Source organism: Sorex araneus, chromosome 1 (assembly GCF_027595985.1).
Source record: "Sorex araneus isolate mSorAra2 chromosome 1, mSorAra2.pri, whole genome shotgun sequence".
In the NCBI taxonomy this organism is placed as follows: domain Eukaryota; kingdom Metazoa; phylum Chordata; class Mammalia; order Eulipotyphla; family Soricidae; genus Sorex; species Sorex araneus.
The window spans coordinates 49980271-50000093 of record NC_073302.1 but is presented as its reverse complement, the minus strand read 5'-3'; the positions used below and the strand labels follow the sequence as shown (position 1 = coordinate 50000093).

Sequence of the window (19823 nt, the reverse complement as noted above, 5' to 3'; positions counted from 1 at the left end):
AAAGCAATGCAACTTATTTACTCATTCTTTTTATAAAAGGTCTTTAAAAATATCTACTTCCAAACCTATAATGGGCTCTTTCTCTGTACTGAGGATATAACAATTAACAATCTGTAGGTATATTAGATGATTTAGAGGTTTTATATAAAAAGTTATTCAAACAAGTAATTAAAAAATAAATTTCTGTCCCTGGACATATAGAAGTAAAGTACTTGCCTTGCACGCAAATTACCTCAGATCAAATCTCACATTTCAAATAGTTCCACAAGCACTGTCCAGTGTGGCTCCAAAATTAAAATATCAAAAACAAATAAAAAATTAATTCCCCGAGACTCTGACCACAGAACTGAATTTAGCAAGATAAGGGACTAGAGAGTGAACTGAAAAGGTTCAACTGATAATAGTGGAATTGGTATTGTTGATGTTATAAACAAAGAACTTCTAAAACATATAAACATTCAGATTATTGTAAGTCAATACTACCTCAATAAAAAGAATGTTTAAATAACAATTAATTATAAAATATAACACCTTTGAAGAATAAGAAAAGATAATAGAACAGACCAATAGAATAATAGAAATTATAATAGTATTGAATAGATATTACATACAAGTATGATTAACAGTTCTACTATAAATGAAATATGTATCTATAATCTATAAGGTCTTAAAGAGACCACTTAGGATTATGCGGAAAACTACACAATGATACAATAACACTATATCCATAGATTCCTCACACACACTCTTCATAAATACTATACTTTTGAAAAAGAAACCAGAATTTTAATGAGGAAGTATAAGGTGAAACCTTTCCCCAGTGCTTAGTAGACTATAAGTGCAGCTCTCATTTTCATGATGGAACACCTGTTTTGAACACTTTAATTTACTCTGTAAACAGAATTTAATTCTTCTTAATTTAATTAGTCTGACTGATCTAGGGTGGAAGGTAAAATGGAGAAGAATTTTGATGAAAATTTGTAATGGGCATAAGGCTGTACCACCTACATCTCATGTTGAGGAATGACATGGCACACTGCTCTGGGGAGGGAAGCCAATAGAGCATCCAGCTCCCTTGCTCATCTCTAGTGCATCTGCCACAAAGACTGCTGTGCTCAAGCACAAGCTTTTCCCAAAGTAGTTTTCTCCTCTGATTCTAAGAAATGAGAGTCAAAAGCCCCATTATTTCAACCAGGTATGAAGCATGTTCCAGAGATCTCTGTAAGGTTGGCTGAGGATTTACTATACCTGCAATTTTGAATTCCTTCTACTTTTGAACTGATTCACATTCCTTCACAAGAATTGATTCTTTAGTATTAAACTCAAACTCCGTCTCAGCTGTATCTCTATATCTCTTAGAAAACAGGTGGGACAACAGCTGATTTAAGGTTTTTTGTTGTTTTTTTTTTTTACATTGACTCAGTCCTCTAGGTTGCTTGCTTTAAATCTCATTTAGAAAGCACTTTCTTAAGTACAAAAGAATCTTGATCTACATCTGTTAAAAAAAAACACATTGTAAGGCATTAAGAATATTACAGGAATCAAATATAACCTTCTGACTTAAAAAGAAAGTTAAGAGAAGATGAAGTAATTCCTATCTAATTTCATAAACTAGCACATAAAAGCATTGATCTGACTCCTGAATATAAGAAGGTCATTTCAATCATACAACATATCATTTCTGGGTCAAAGGCCCATCTGCAGAAGGTACTGAAAATGCAAAGACAAATGTAAGCTTTATAAAGAAGGAATAGATAGTTACCACACATAAAGGTCTTGTGGGTGCACAGTATGTGCAGGAAAGGTAAATAAAGAGGACAGTAGGGTGAAGTCAGAGAAAGAAGGAATGAAGGGAGGGGGAGAGGGAGGAAGGAATGAAGGGAGGAAGGAAGGAAGGAAGGCAGGAAGGAAGGGAGGGAGGGAGGGAGGGAGGAAGGAAGGAAGGAAGGAAAGAAGGAAGGAAGGAAGGAAGGAAGGAAGGAAGGAAGGAAGGAAGGAAGGAAGGAAGGAAGGAAGGAAGGAAGGAAGGAAGGAAGGAAGGGAGGGAGGAAGGGAGGGAGGAAGGGAGGGAGGGAGGGAGGGAGGGAGGAAGGGAGGAAGGAAGGAAGGAAGGAAGGAAGGAAGGAAGGAAGGAAGGAAGGAAGGAAGGAAGGAAGGAAGGAAGGAAGGAAGGAAGGAAGGGAGGAAGGGAGGGAGGAAGGGAGGAAGGAAGGAAGGAAGGAAGGAAGGAAGGAAGGAAGGAAGGAAGGAAGGAAGGAAGGGAGGGAGGAAGGGAGGGAGGGAGGGAGGAAGGAAAGAAAGAAGGAAGAAAGGAAGGAAGGAAGGAAGGAAGGAAGGAAGGAAGGAAGGAAGGAAGGAAGGAAGGGAGGGAGGGAGGGAGGGAGGGAGGGAGGGAGGGAGGGAGGAAGGAAAGAAAGAAGGAAGAAAGGAAGGAAGGAAGGAAGGAAGGAAGGAAGGAAGGAAGGAAGGAAGGTAGGAAGGAAGGAAGGAAGGAAGGAAGGAAGGAAGGAAGGAAGGAAGGGAGGAAGGAAGGGAGGGAGGGAGGGAGAGAGGGAGGGAGGAAGGAAGGAAAGAAGGAAGAAAGGAAGGAAGGAAGGAAGGAAGGAAGGAAGGAAGGAAGGAAGGAAGGAAGGAAGGAAGGAAGGAAAGAAGGAAGGAAGGAAGGAAGGGAGGGAGGGAGGGAGGGAGGGAGGGAGGGAGGGAGAGAGGGAGGGAGGGAGGAAGAAAGGAAGGAAGGAAGGAAGGAAGAAAGGAACGAAAGAAAGAAGGAAGGGAGGGAGGGAGGGAGATAAGAACATGTGAAATCCTGAATATCAAGAAATATTAAACAATTTCATGTCCTCTAACTTTTTACATTTTGGTAATCAAGATATGCCTAGAAAGAACTGCCTAGTAGAAGTCAAAAAGGATAATAAGAACAATACACAGTACCATCCCTGCAGATTACTAAGAACAGACTTCACAATATCTTCAATTTGCAGGATTCTTTTTCCCACAAGACTCTTTCTCCTCAAACAGAAGAGCATTACAAACTAATCATTTAAATAAGTCACTCTGGAGTCTTGCTGACACAGGAGAGGATTTGTGTACATTTTCAAGCTGTTCTTTTTATTTCTGATAGGGACAAGATAATGGGCCAGCATTGTATCTTAACAAAGAAGCCTAAATCCATTCACAGGCACAAAACATTTGAATGCCAAATCCAAATGAGACATGAGAGTGTTTGGGAGAATCTGCACATAGACAAAGATTTAGAAAGCACAGCCCACTATCTAAGACCAGCTAAACAAATTGCAGGGTCCTGCATAAAATAAAAATCCCCTTGTTAAAAAATATATTTTGATATAGACATAGGGGAACATTAAACCAGCTATAGCTGAGCTGGGGTTCTGTGCAAATACACAGCCTGTAATATTGGCACTGAGGCCATTATTATCTTTCTCACTCAATGTTGGAAGACCACTTGTTTAATCTCAATATTGTGACAAAAAATAATAATTACTCGAGATATTTGCTTAAATAATAAATATTCGAAATATAATTTATAATTTACCTGTGACATTACATTCAATCTACTAGTGAAAGGTTTTCTCTTTAGATATATCTTCACCCTACTAATGCCCAAAATTTGTATTGATATTTTAGACAATACTGGTCTCTGTACTGTTCCTCTACTTCCTTGGTGTTCTCTTGATTGCCTTGCCTTTTCAATTTTTTGTTCAGCTTAGAAGATTATTTTAAATGTATATAATTGTGGTAGGATAATGGATAATAGCAGTTGTTGGTAATGTCTTTAGCTTGATTACATGGAAAATCTTGTAAAATTATAAAAATAAGAGTGACTGATTACTGGGTATCCTGTTCTAGCTTCTTATAGTCCTCCAGTTGCTGTCTGTAACTTTTCTGTTGATGTCCAAAATTCTTAGAAAAAGCATTAGGCCTTAAATTTTAATTGTTATATATTATATATGACATATATTATATTTTATAATATATAAAATATATTATATAATTATATTATATATTTATATGTAATATATTATATATAAATTATGTTATATAATATGCAGTATTATATATGTCATATATAATACATAATATTATATATTATAATTTCTCTCTCAGAGAGCACAGCAAGCTACCAAGAGTATCCTGCCTACACAGCAGAACCTGGCAAGCTCACCGTGGCATATTCATTATGCCAAATACAGTAATGATAACAGGTCTCATTCCCCTGATCCTGAAAGAGCCTTTAATATGGCACCATTTGGAAGGACAAGTAAGGAGAGGCTGCTAAAGTCTCAGGGCTGAGACCAATGGAGACATTAGTGTTTCCCGCTCAAGCAAATCAATAAATAATGAGATGACAGTGATACAGTGATTCAGTGAATTGTGGTAGGAGAGGTAATTCAGGGGTGAAGGTGCTTGCCTTGCATACCACTGACCCTGATCCTGTATGAGTCCTCAGCACCATATATGGTTCCCCGAGAGCCTCAGGCATCACTCAGGAGCAGGGAGCCAGAAAGAGCCCCCGAGCACCTCTGGTTGTGACCATCTTCTACCCCAAAAGTATACTTTTTAAAAATAATATATTATATATTATAAAATAATTTCTTGCTTGTCTATATGTACTATTTTATGCCAAGTGAGTCTCATAGTACTATTTCAAGTAATGTATTTTCTTGTGAAAAATCTTGTGTATTTTAAGTAGCATTGCATTAATGGAAATAGAACAGATAAGAAATAGTATATTTATTCTGGTAAGAAATATGCGGACTTGTTCCTGACATGATCTTCCTGGTCAGTCTCTGACACTGCACTGTGTCTTTTCTCCATTGTATGTGACATCTACAAATGTCTCAATTTACATCTGGTCCATAGGAAACTTTTACACATACTTACTCTGATAACATCTCGCCCAATATGAATATGTTTTACTGTTATCAAAATGATTACATTTTCATCCTTGAAAGTTCTTAAATTTGAAAGTATATCAATTGACTTTTGCACCTACCTTTCAGGGAAATATAATTTCTTTACATGGTCACTATATTTCTTGAAGTCTCCGCACATTCTTCTTGAAGTACAATGGAGAGGAAATCCACTAACCCATCAGGTTCCTTAAGAACTGGGTTTCATACAACCAACTCTCTCCATGGCACTATCCTTCAATCTCTCTCTTCCCAATCTCTTTATAGTATTGTTTTAATGAGGGTAATAAGCTGCAGAACAAAAGACCAGAGAAATAGCCCAGTGGGTAAAGTGTTTACCTTGCATTCAGCCAATCAGACGTTGGCACCACATGGTCCCCCCAAGCATCAAGCATACCATGGGTGATCCCTAAGCACATTGCCAGAAGTAAGTTAGCACCACCTTGTATAGTCTGAAAATAAAAACAAAGGTGATTTTTTAAACAAATTTATTCGCAAGACATCCCTAATAAGCTAGTACTTCTACATATTGCACTGAGCTGATTTGAGATGAGACTAAAATAATGTTATTAAACATTTTTTAACATTATTATGATTAATTTTTAAGAGAAAATGTTCTTCCCACCACTATTCCCAGGAATCTTATAGCTGTAATTATGATTTTATTAGCAACTAATATCTGGTTAGGTGTTTATTTCAAAAGCACAAGTGAAAAAATTATGGAAGAATCAAATATGTTAACCAAGTCTATTAAGAAGAATTTTGGTGTTTTTATTGTTTAAAATCAGGCTTCTGGGGGCATATATAAAACCCATGATATTCTGTTCGAAATTGCATGTAAATGTATGCTTTGCTGAAGTAAGGGTCTTTTGTATATTATTATAGTCAGTTACACCAAAATAGTTTCAATCCCTGACAAAGAAAATAACAAAACAACATTGATTATATAAATAATAGAACCTGAAAATGATGGTATTAAGATAAAATATTCATCAACCAAAATAGTCGAAAGATAATTAGAAGACAGAATTTTGTGAGGCTAAATTTCTGTCATTTTAAAAGTGAGTTTGTACTTCAGAATCATTTGTGAATATTAACCAAACTTTGGGAGCTCAAATGCTCTTCAGAGCCACAGATCAGATCAGTATATTTCCATGTCACTATCATGAAATCTATTTGTTTTCTCTCTGTCTCTCTCTCACTTTATCTCTCTCTTTGTATCTGTCTGTCTGTCTGTCTTTCTGTCTCTCTCTCTCTCTCTCTCTCTCTCTCTCTCTCTCTCTCTCTGTGTCTCTCTCTGCCCCCATACCCATTTTATGATTAACTTTGGTTAGCAGATTTGGAAAGTTTCTTTATAGCTTTGGCTCCTGTTTGCATTTGGTGTGTAATAAAGAAAAACAGGACAATTTTTAAAATACATGGGGATCTTTGTCAAGCCATACATATCAATTCAAGGCCCCCATGAAAAAATTAAAAAATGCTATCCTAAAGAAGATTGATTAGGGTACAATGATGAGAATCAGAAATGATGAGAAATAGCTCAAGCAATGAAAGTGGTAAAGAATATGAGAATATAGATGCACAATTTTATATGGATTTGGTTTGTATTGATTTGGCTTGATTTTGAGTTTAGGTCAAACCTGGCAGTTCTCAAGGCTCACTCTTGGCTCTTTGTTCAGGACTCATTCTGTGTTCAAGGCTCAGGGTGTGGTGCTTGGGATTGAACAGGGATCAACCATATGCAAGGCAAGTGTTCATCCCTATATATGATCTCCCTACCCTTAGATTCTAGATTTTTATCCACAGTGTCATTAACTATAGATGTTAATATTTCATGTTATATGTCACCCCATTTTACAATCTTAAAACACACGAAACAACTAATTTCATAGAATATTTTTTATTAGTGAATCACCATGGGAGTACAATTATAGACTTACAAACTTTTGTGATTGTGTTTCAGTCATACAATGATCAAGTACCCATTCCTCCACCATATAATATTTTAAAGCATTTATATTTATTGAAACTCCTAAATTTATGAAAGTTTTTAATTGCATAAGATATGTTAACATTCACATTTTTCTATTTTTATTGAAAAACTTTCCTTCTTTATTGTTGTCTTATGTCTTGTGAGAATTTTGAGTTTGACATCACACCTCTATATGTGTCTTATTGTCACAACTCAGACCCCCCAAAACATTATAGTGTTTCCTACGCCAAAAGATCATGTGGCTCATTCCTTCCTTATCTTTTATAACAGCATAGTTTCACTGAATCTAATTGAATCTAGTAGATAGTTTTCTTCTTTCTTCTCAGTTCATTGAAGCAAATGAACTGAGAAACAAACAAAAAAAAGCAATGTTGTTTTCAATCTTTTATATATAGCCAATTTTCACATATGTGAAGTGATTTCACATTGTGTTTCTCGTTAGCATTGCCCTAGTGCTTTGATATCGAGAGTGTTTTCATATGTCTGTATGTCTTCTTTTGAGAAGTGTCATGTTTTGCACATTTCTTTAAAGTAAGTTGTTTGTTTTGTTGTTGTGAAATTATGTGCATTCTCTTTATATTTTTTTAAATTAACACTGCCAGATGTTGTATAAATATCTTCTATGGAAACTATGATGAAGAATATTGGGATTTAATGGGGTCAGCCACCTTGCAAACAAGTATTTTAACCGCTGAAAAATCTAGGTTCTAATCCTAGATTAGATTTTTTTTCCAGAGTGCCATTAACATCATAATCCAGTTTCTGTAGTTAGTTAGTTTGTTTTGTTTGGGGGACCATATGCTGTGACATTCACATTTTAATCCTGAAGCTGTACTCAGGAATCACTCTTGGGGAGTTTGAGAGACCACCTGCGGTGCCAGGGATCAAATGCAGGTCAGCCTCAGTCCAGGAAAACTGCCTACACTCTATTATTTTTCCAGCCCCCAGGTCAAGATCTTCAAAAAAGAACTTTTAGTTTTTCACTATTGAGCACACTGTTAGTTGTGGGTCTGATATAGATGCTTTTATTATGTTCAGTCATGTTTTTTCTACCCTGGTTTATTAAGCATGATTATTTTAATTGGATACTGAACTTTGGTAGGGTGTTTGCCTTGCACTCAGCTGACCTGGTTTTGATTCCTCCTCTCGGAAAGCCTGGCAAGCTACCAACAGTATCCTGCCCGCAAGGCTGAGCTTGGCAAGCTACCCATGGCGTATATAATATGCCAAAAACAGTAACAACATGTCTCAATGGAGACGTTACTGGTGCCTGCTTGAGCAAATTAATGATCAACAGGATGACAGTGATACAGTGATACTGGATTTTGTCTAAGTGTCTATGTCTATTTAGCATCTATCGAAATGATCATGTGATTTAAATTTTTTTGTGGGTAGGACATATTAGAATAATCAACTTGCATATGTGTATCAGCTTTGCAAGCACAGGATGAGTTTCACTTGGCAATGACTAATTCTCTAGACAGGTTGTTAGATTCAGTTTGCAAATATTTGTTTCTGAACTTTTGCATTTATGTTTGTCATTAGTAACAGTATGTGTTTATATAATTTTGTCCTGATCTTTTCTGGTTTAGGGATCAAGATATTAACTTTACAGAACACTTTTGGGAATATCCCCCAATTTCATTTTGGGAAGAAGTTTTTGGGTAGGATGGGTACTAGTTATTTGAAAGTTTTGTAGATTTTACAAAATCTACAAAATCTATCTTAAAATTTTGATTACTATTTTGAATTATGTATTTGTGGTTGGTCCATTCAAAATACCTACTCTTTTCCTAGTTCATTTTAAAAATATTGTATTTTATGTAATTGTATCTATTCTTGGTGGTCCAATTTATTTGCAAATAAATATCCATAGAAAGACTCCTCCAGAAACAACGTAGCCAAAACCTTGATTAAAGTATCAGAAATAAAAGATGTGTAGTTACAACATATTATTTAACTACCAAAGGTCTTATGCATACAAGAACACTATAAACATCTATATGAACTTTTCCCATTAAAAACTGCAGGTTACATTATGTATTTATAATATTAATCCCTAGCTCTGTCATTTCTGGACAGAATTTACATGTCTTTAAATAAAATTAATACTTTTTGCTTCCAGATACTCTAATAAAGATATCAGATGGTTTTCCTACTGGTATTATCTGAGTATTATCAGTGTTTCTACTCAGTGAATTATCAGTATTTCTACTCAGTTGATAATATAGTATAATCAACTTGACTATATTCAAAGCCCCAAATGATACATTTAGAATAATATTAAAAATTGCCCTTCCTTTTGATTTCAATTACATTTTTATTCATCCCTCCCACCTTATGTTAAATTAAAAAGTCTTTCTATTGTAATAGCATTGACTCTTTCATACTTTGGAAGTTTATTCAATACATGCTCAGCAAATTATATAAAGCTCCTCTTGAAAAATATACTTTTTTTGAGAAAGAGAAAAAGAGAAGAAAGAGGCAGTTGGGGTAGGGGGTGGGAACAGGGGACATTGGTAGTGGAAAATGTGCACTGGTGAGAGGACAGGTGTTAGAATGTTATATGACTGAAATCCAATCATGAACAACTTTGGGTTTTTTGGTTGTTTTTTTTTTTTTTGCTTTTTGGGTCACACCCGGCAATGCACAGGGAGTACTCCTGGCTCTGCACTCAGGAATTACTGCTGGCGGCGCTCAGGGGACCATATGGGATGCTGGGATTCGAACCCAGGTCGGCTGCATGCAAGGCAAACTCCCTACCCACTGTGCTATCGCTCCAGCCCATGAACAACTTTGTAACTCTGAATCTTATTGTGATTCAATTAAAAAATGCTCAGCTTAATAGATATAAAAGGGAGATTAAGAAATAAAACCTACTTTGGACAGGTTTTGAAAGAAATAAATGAGTATGCATATGAAGTGCTTAGCATGACAACTAATCTTGGTGCTAAATAAATATTAACTATTATTTTTTACTTCAAATATAAATATATATACATATACACACTTTAGGATATCTCACACATGTCACGTACATCTTTGTCATGTTTTCATGCCAAGCCATTTTTAACTTCATAGAAAAAAAAAACAGTCCTATTCACATCAAGATCATTATAAATGAGTATATATTTACTTCTTATTTTATAAGCTATGTTTATTCCTCATTGTAACATATGGATAATATATTTGTAATGAGTGGTTTTACTTGTTACATATTGTGGTTTGCATATTGTGTAAACTCTCCTTCTTCAACCAATTCAATTCCCATCAGAAACTATATGGTAATAAGAGGGAGATTCAAATAGTTCATTATATAGGCACTAAATACATGTCAATGAGTCATTATGATATAAACTGTGAAGTTCTACCTGTCTTTTATTTTTCTTGTTCCTGGTCAGCCATGCTCAGTCCCTGAGGACCTGATTTAATCATAATTGAAGGAAGAAAATTAGTTTGTGCCATTTAAGATGTCATTCCTCTGATTTCTAGGAATTCTTGCCTGCCTGTCTGCTGCAAAAATACCTACTGTGATAGCTGGCTGTTCTGCTAGCCCAGTGTGGTGAGTGGTTGGCCTCACACAGAGAGCATTGGTGCACAATAGTAACTTTTCTAAATGATAACGCTGAAATCATAGAATAAGGTTAGACTGAACCAAGAAAATGTAGTTCCCTCTACTTAAATATTTCATGCCTGATCTGTTGTGTCTCTATGAGAAAATAAAAAGGTGTGTGGGGACAGGGGTAGGCAGAAGGGGGATTTTACTTCTACGCTGAATTCTTATTTCTTGGTAAAGTATTTCAGGTACTTACTCCTCACCTTGCAATATTTGAAATATGAATTCTGAATTCGTGGCTTATCAATTAAAACACATTGAGACTTTCACGGAGGTTGTCTGGTGAATTCTAGTACAAGAGCTGAAACATTTACTTACATTGTGTTCACAGCTGATAAACTGCAGTTGCTAACAGTTTGTTAATTAAATCTTAGTTAAGCTTTGTCCTTCCTGCTTAGAAAGGGGAACCCTTAACATTTGAGGCTGCAATTTGCATGCATCAGTCAACACAAATGCTGAATAAAGTGCTTGTTTAGGTAATAAGATAAGGAGATGCCCTCTCCACATTTCAGCTCTAACCGCCTCAGAGGCAACATTTCCCAAGATTCCCAGCGGCTGCTTGTTCAGGCAGCTCTGTGGTTTGCGCTGCATATTAATTTCTGTTCGACACGGGAATTCAATTTGTACTGTACATTTCATTTCTTCACAGATTTAGATTTATTTCATGTTCTCTGCTTTTAATTAACTCTCTGGCACAGCTGCTGGACAGGATAGAAAAACTCATTGCTCTCCTTGTGTTATGAGTACACCACCAATCATTTGCCACTTAGATGGTGGTGCAGGAGCTATCAGTTTCTATGGCAACCAGAGCCCGTGGTGATTGATTCCTTGCCAGTATGGCATCACCACAGGGAGTGCAGCTTGTGATTTTTCTACGCTCACAACATCCATCTAATTAAAACAGGATTATGGAATCATCCCAGTATATGTTCGACAACTACACTGCAATCCATTTATGTAAATGTCAACACTATTAAATAAAGTGTGGCCAGAGTGTTTATGAAGAAATGCTTGTTTTAGTCTTTGGTTTGTGCTTTGGAGACCACCTGGTTTTGACTCTTATATTCTTTTAAATGGTAGCCTTCAATCTGGAACCGTCATTTTGGAAACCATCTGATGCAAAGTCAAACGATTATATTTCTGTTGATGCAATGCTAGCTCACTCTAGAATACTATAGTAAGTTGGACTAGGAAATTGGTTAATTAATTTAATGAGTATGAATTATTTATTTATCAATAGCTCTTAATTCATGAAACTGATTTTACTTTCAGTGGTTCCCTTAGAGAGTGGAATATCCTCTGCTCTCACGATTTTTATCTTAGAAAACATTTCTCAAGTCTTCTAACAGTTACCTGGGATTTGGTGAAGCCTTACCTATCAGGTGAGATGAAAGATGTAGAATTCACAGTTGAGCACAGAGGCTGTAGATGAAAAGGCAGCTCAGGGATTTCAAGAAGGACTAAATGGGAAGGCAAGCCCTTCAAAGAATTGTGAGATGCATATGCAAAATAAAAAGGAAGGACTGAGGGTGACAGATCTGTTTGCAATGCAGCTTTATACATCAGAGTTTTTGCTGAATACGACTGACAAAATACTCTGTTAACATGAAAAATGACAGTCTGCACTACCTAATAGCCTCTTGTCCCTATGCATTTATTTTCAAATGTATTTGTATGTTATAGAAGCTACCACTATGACATATATTAGTGTATGCTATATTCATGTGTATTTGCTGTCAAAACTCTTTTCATTTTACAATTGCTTGCCCCATGCCTTCACATACATTATAAGAAGAAGTCACACATTCAAATGATACTGTCAGAGGTATTTCTAGTTAAATTTTAATTACTAGTACTATACTTTCCAAAAGTTCCATGACATTTCAAAATTCTATTAAATTGACAGTAAAATTAATCCCAAAGTAGAAAATTCATAAAATGATAAAAATATATAAAACATTTTGACTAGAGAAAGAAAAAATTATAATATCAGCACAAGTTTCCACAGACTGATGATTGCTTGAGATAAAACTGACAGAAGTACAAGTGCTTCACTAAAGGTAACTTTTAAAATGCTTATTACTCATTGGTATTATATTGCAACAAAATGTAATTTTGTAATCTGTTTGATTGTCAATTTTTTTTCTGTCTTGGACACACAGTTACATGTACACAGCTATATTAAATAACAACAACACTTACAATACTAGCTATCAGCTGCTAATTCATTACTGTGAAGCATAAGGCCATTTATATTTACTATAATGGTAGCAATATTATTTATTTCATCATAATCCTACTGTACTTTCCTGTATTTATGCTGTTACCAATGTTTCTTTTGAGCTCAAAGAAAATGTTTATTAATATATGCATCAAAATATATTTGAGAGCAAAAGCAATAGTACAGCAGGTAGGTTCTTACATTGCATGCAGCTGATCTGGGTTTTATCCCTGGCCCCCTATATGGTCCCCTGGTCCCCTAGCCTGCCACGAGTAATCCCCTGAACTCAGAGTCAAAAGTAAGGCCTGAACACCACTGGATGTGTTCCAAAATCCAAATATGTGTGTATATATATGTATATATATACACACATATACATATATACCATAAATACCATATATGTTATATGTACCACATATATATGTTCTTTATGAAAATCAAAATAGTATATTGTGGATGCAAACCATTTTAGGTTATTTTTAAGATTCTTTTAAAGTAATATTGCCAGTATATTAGACTATTCTTAAATTTTTATTTATTTGTTTTTGTTTTGGGGTTCTATATAGTGATGCTCAGGGTTAATCCTGGCATGAGCTCAGGGATCACTCCAGGCAGATCTTGCAGGACAATAATTAGGTTCCAGGGATTGAACCTATGTCTGTGGAGTTCAAGGCCACCTTTCACACTGTGCTATCTCGCTGGCCTCTAACCCATTTTTAACTACATATTTTCTTACTCTTCAAAGAAATAAAGTTATGCTTCCCTTAATTTTCCTATGTTTAAATAATGTAAAATACTGTTTCAAAGTATATGAGAAATTTTTATTACTTAGTTTGTATATAAATATTAAGATATTCTCCCTGAGTACAAAGCTAAAAAATATAATCACACAAGCTAGAACTAGTTAAATTTTAGACATAATATCTTTGTGTATAAAACCCCCCTGTGCTTAACAATCATTTTATTGCAGTGTTAAAATAATATCTGCCGTGTTCATAATCAGAAAGTGATATTTTGGTGCCAGAGCAATAGTACAATGGGTAGGATGCTTGCCTTGCAAATGGCTGACTTAGGTTTGATTCCTGTCATCCCATATGGTCCCCTAGGTTCTGCCAATGGTAATTCTTGAGTGCAGAGCCAAGAGTAATCCATGAACGTCTCTAGGCGTGGCCAAAAAAGCAAAAAGCATGTGATATTTACTTGAACAGTCACATAAGTTCCCGAAGGTGCAATTAGTGTGTTCCATAAAAATAATTTTTAAAATGAAAGTGTTAAATTAGAGCACATTTCACAGCCTAAAATATTATCAAAAAATAAAACATTTACTTTATGAAAAAGAAATCATAGGAATTATTTAGATACTTTTTATTTTATCCATCATGAGGTCTGTGGCATCCCATAAATTTCCAAGTGCAAAGTACTTTTAAGGAAAGTCATTTTTTGAGAATTTATTTTTTAAACTCCTTACAACGAAACTGTAGTAAGTGAAATATTGAATCAAAGACTTGGTTATGCTGCATTCCAGATGGCTGGAGACACATTTGACAGGGCAGGTGCCATGTTTATCTGACAGCAATTTTGTAGTGTGTTTTAGGTTGATGGAACCTGGGGAGTCATTACCCAACTATCCACATGCAGGGAACAGCTGGCCAAACCAAGATCTACACCTAAGAATGCACAGACTTTATTCAAGCTTTGCTAGTCTGGAAAAAAAAAAGAAGCATATTCTTTCCAGTTTTCTTTCAATGTATAACTATCGAATAAAAAAGAAACCAAATATTTTTAGCTTTTGATCTAATGTTATCAAAATTCACTCCAAATGCAATTTATTGAATCAAAGGAAATAGTTCCATACCACATTTTTTCACTTGTACTTTCAACTTTTTTATTTGTTTTTATTTTTAACCTATGTCAATAATTTGGATGAACAATACATATTTGCACCTTAGACCAGCCAGTGTCAATTTGTTGGAATCTAAAAAATGGTAAAAGGTGTGGTACAAATTAAACATGAATTATATGAATTAGATAGGAAATTTAAATAGGTAAAAGACTAAACAATAAAGAAATAAAACAAAACAAACATTATAGAAGAACAAATAGTACAATACTACCGCAAATGTTACAGTTACATTCGCCATTACTAGTTGCAATCTTTTCTACAGTTTCCTTTGCTTATAATGCTAGAATTAGTCATCAAAACAGCCATCAACAGATTACTTTGCAAAAGAGTCCAATGACACTAAAGTCACTAAGGAGAATGATAATTTCATGCCACCAAGTCTCACTTTCTCAGCTTTTCCTTTCATAGATAATACTTGTCCACCTATATTATATGTTGCATTTTAGATATCAATGTTGAAAATTTGATGTAGTCTTTTTATTAATTTGTCTGCTTATTCATAAATAAAAATAGGTATAAAATGACATTATATATTAGACAATATTATTTATAATATAGTTGAAATAAATATTTATTAAGACAATATTAAAAGAAATATATATGTATATATTTATGTTTCTTTATAAGGACTCCTAAGATAAGTTTTGTGTATCAAAGTATTGGACATTTTGAAATAAGCTTTTGAAGTATGTTACAAAAGTGAAGGGTAATATTTTCTAACATAAAATTCAATTTCCTAAATTAGAATTTTCTTTGCTTTAAACTTTAGCATATTTCAACATGTTACTGCATAACCTAATATTAATATTTATATATTTTATCATTGAATTTTTATAATTTTTATTTATACTTAAGTGACTTTTGTTACTAAATTTTTAGCTATAGATTCATTAGAACATAACTATATAGATAGTTTTCCAAAACTAACTTCATTTCTTTCAATGTCACCTTAATACTAGTGAAATAAAGATGTTTCTTTATTTCAATATCATAGAATTTTCCTGTAAGATTGATTTTTATCATAAATTGAATATCCGTTTTTGTACCTAGTATTGTTATCTCTGTCCCCAGATTTTAAGTATTTGAACATTGTTTTTCTATTAGACACATTTCCTAATTTTTGAATATGTGTTTTTTAGAGTAAAGAATTTTGAGTTACAGGGTTTATAAAAATATCAAATTTCCAAGATATTTTTCAATTTATTTCTACTAGTGTTCTTCTTTGTATTATTTTATAGTTAATGCATTCATTCTATCTCGTTTAACACTCCTCTAATTAAGGTGTGATGGGATGAGCATAAGTACATTGCCACAATATTCTTCTGTCATGTTATCTCATCTTTCTATAAAAATGGAATATAATTTTCATGCCCTTTAATCAGGTCTGATCTTGTAAGTTCCTAAACTTAAGTGGAATTTTATGACTAGGATGCAGAATGAATCTTTTGGGATATTATCACTTTAGACACTATCAGATCCCAACACCAGGTTCTGAGAATCCCAAGCCATAAGGAAGTGCCATCTGTAAACATTCTAGAGATAGTTTCTACTGAGTTCCTTTCCAAAGTCCCAATCAGTTGGCTGCTATCCATGTGAATGAACCATCTGTGATATCCAATCATGTCAAACCTTCACAAAACTCTCGCCCATCCACTATCACCACATGAGAGACCTCAACAATACCCACTTGTGAAAGTAATACATTATGAAGTAATAAATTCCTCTTTGAAACCACTAATCTGTAGAGTAATTATGTAGCAGTGGATAACTGGACTTTACTCCAACTTTTTATATATGCAATATTCATAATTTGTATTAATATAAAATACACTATAATATGGCATATTATATACACACACTCAATATTCCTTTAAGTTGACATTGTTTTGGTTTGGTTTTGTGAGGGGCCAGCCACACCCACAATGCCCCAGGGTTACTTCTGATTCTGCAATCAGGAATTACTCTTGGCAGTGCTGAGGAGACTTTATGAGGTACTGGAGATCAAACCCAAGTTGGCTAAATGCAAGGCAAGCACTCCATGCACTGTACTATCACTTTGCCCCCTAAGTTGACACTTAAAATAAATTTAATACCCAAATCTTTAATCTGCCTGTAGTTTATGTATGATGAATTAAAAGATCTGATTTTTATGTCCATCATAAGGATTAGTGATACCAACTAAATTTCTTATGAAACTTGCTATTTTTAATGTCAAATAGTGATTGTTTCCAGAATCCCTTAACACAATTTTGGTTTATTGCTCCATTGACATTTAGAATTGAAAAAAAAATAACACAAGTAGATTTCACAAATGTAATTTATTGTACATAAAGCCCTCAAGATTTGTCTTTATTAGTTGAGCAAATATATCATTAGTCACAAAGAATGAATGATTAAATATAATCTCTTAAAAGTCAAATAAGTAGATTCAATTTTCATGATCACAAATTTATTGGAAATTTTCTTTTCTTTAAAGGAAATTTTATTAATGTTATTAATATCAAATTGGAGCATTTTGTAAAAATGAAATAAAATCATTATACTAAATTACTAAATATTAAATATGAATATGAATTAAATGTTCAGTAAATGGCATCTCTCTTAACACACAGAAACAATGGTAGAAAGAAATTTATGAGACAATGTATTGGCTCTGAATCTATACCCTTTTATCTTATGCTTATTTGAAAAGGACCCTTGTAGTTTCATGAAAGACTTAGGTGTAAAATTTCTTACTTTATACACCAGTGGTTTTAGAATTGTTTGTTGAAGAGACTTCTTTCTCCATCAATTGCTTTTGCTCCTTTGTTAATGATTATTTGACTATGTTTGGGTGATCCTATTTCTTGGTTCATTGATCAGTTCTTCTACCAGTGCCATACTATCTTGATTATTGCACCTGTAGCTGTTAATGTTGAGTAAGGTCAGTTTTTTGACATTGTTCCTACCTTTGAGTATTGTGTGACCTGTTGTGAGCCTTTTGTCTTCTCTCATGAAGTTCATAAAAAAGTTTGATGATAACTATAAAATCATAATTTTGATTAAGATCACATTGATACTATTGCACAGCTGTAGGGCATTTGCCTTTCACGCAGCTGACCCTTGTTCAATTCCTCCTCCACTCTCAGAGAGCCCGGTAAGTTACTGAGAATATCACGCCTACATGGCAGAGCCTGGCAAGCTACCCATGGCATATTGGATATGCCAAAAACAGTAATAATAAGTCTCGCAATGAGAGACATTACTGGTGCCCGCTCAAACAAGTCGATGAGCAACGGGATGACAATGACAGTGACAGTGAGAATTATAAATACCAAACATCTTGACAATATTAAATGTGTCATAGTATATTCCCATTTATTTAAATACTCTTATTTCTGTTATCAGAATTTTATATTTTCAAGTAGAGCTAATAATATTTTCTTAGAACTTATACATGAGAGTTTTACATCTTTGGTAGTAATTAGTTTTATTGTTTCTTAATTTTATATTTTAGTTTTTTACTGATAGTTCTTATAAAGAAGCATTTATCTATTTAAAATTACCTTATAAACTTGCTTCAATCACCTAATAGTTTAAGGAGGTTTACAAATCTTAATTCTCTTATTTCTAAATTTTTAAAGAGAAATCATATTATTTTGTTTGTAAAGATAATTTCAATACTTCTTTCTAATATGTGTTATAATTATTTATATTACTCATATTACTCTCCTAGCCAGGACTTCTAGATTAATTTTTAAAAGTAGTGGTGAGGGTGAGAGGAGAAATCTTTATGTTCCCGATCTTAACATGAAAACACCTGATTTCTCACCAATAAATATAATACCTTATATCAATGTCATATAGATACTCTTTATTAAATTGAAGAATTTCTCTTCTATTTCTAGCTCGCTAACCACTATTGTTGTGAATAGGTGTTGAATTTTGCAAAATAATTTTTTCTCCAATAATTATATTAAATTTTAATTCCCTTAACCTATGTTTACTTACTTGATGTATTATATGCATTTATTTTGAAATGTTGAAGCATTCATATATATTTGGAATAAATCTCACCTCCTTGTGTATTTGTTAATTTCTTTTTTTTTTTAATTGTATCTGAAAATTGCATTTGGTAATGGCTAACATCTGGATGACATTCAATCTTCTAGTTCTTATGCAAGGAATTTTTTGAATTTATAGTATTTTCTTAAATTTCCTTTTATCAATATCATAGTTTTTAGCATTTGTGTTTTATCTCCCAAAATGTATTATTAGATATTTAATTTTAAAGCAGTTTTAAGTGGGGTTATTTTCTTATTTTATCTTCCTAAAATTATATTGCTTATATATACCTCAGTTATGTCTATACATCAGTTACACATGTATATATAAAACAGATATTTGTGTATTGATTTTTTATTTTGCAATTTACTTTGATAGTTTTTCTTGATGTTGAGGGTTTTCCTTTTGACAAAATTTTTTGTCAGCTCTAAAGAGAGTTTTCCATCTTCCTTCTATACTTGGATACTTTTAATATCTTTCTTTTTTGCCTGTTTTTATTAGTATTCCAGTACTGTGTTAAATAAAAGGGTCAAAAAGGAACAGTATCCCAATCTTCATCCTATTAGAGGAAAAAGTTTTAGACCAAATATATGATGATAATTATGCAATTGTCATGTACAAATTTTATTATGTTGAGTTCCTTCAACATCCAGTTTGTTGAGAGTTTGTTTTTAGGTTTTTTGAATTTTTTTTAGGAGAGAGCGGGTCCCACACTACCAGAAATTATAAAGTCGAAAGTTTTCGCATTTGGGGAAATCGCAAATGTCAGTGCATTCGGAGTGATATGGATAAACCTTACCGTGGGGAAACCACCTTTGTAATAATGGTGTCTTCCCTGCCAGTTAAGTATTGTTGAGAGTTCTAATCATGATTGTATTTAGAATTTTGTAAAACCCCTTTTCTTTTATTCTTTTATTGATCTTTTTTGTGTGTGCCACACCCAGCAATGCTCAGGTGTTACTCCTATCTCTCTACTCAAGAATTACTCCTGGCAATGCTCAGGGGATCATATGGGATGCTGGGAATCGAACCTGTGTCAGCTGCATGCAAGGCAAACACCCTACCCGCTGTACTATTGCCTTGGCCTCTATAAAGCCCTCTTCCATTAAAATGAC

At 33.9% G+C, this 19823-nt stretch overlaps 1 pseudogene; it reads right to left on the bottom strand.

Annotated features, from left to right (window-relative positions):
- Positions 1 to 19408: 19408 nt before the first annotated feature.
- On the bottom strand, positions 19409 to 19558 carry LOC129401078 (U1 spliceosomal RNA; annotated as a pseudogene).
- Positions 19559 to 19823: the final 265 nt, after the last annotated feature.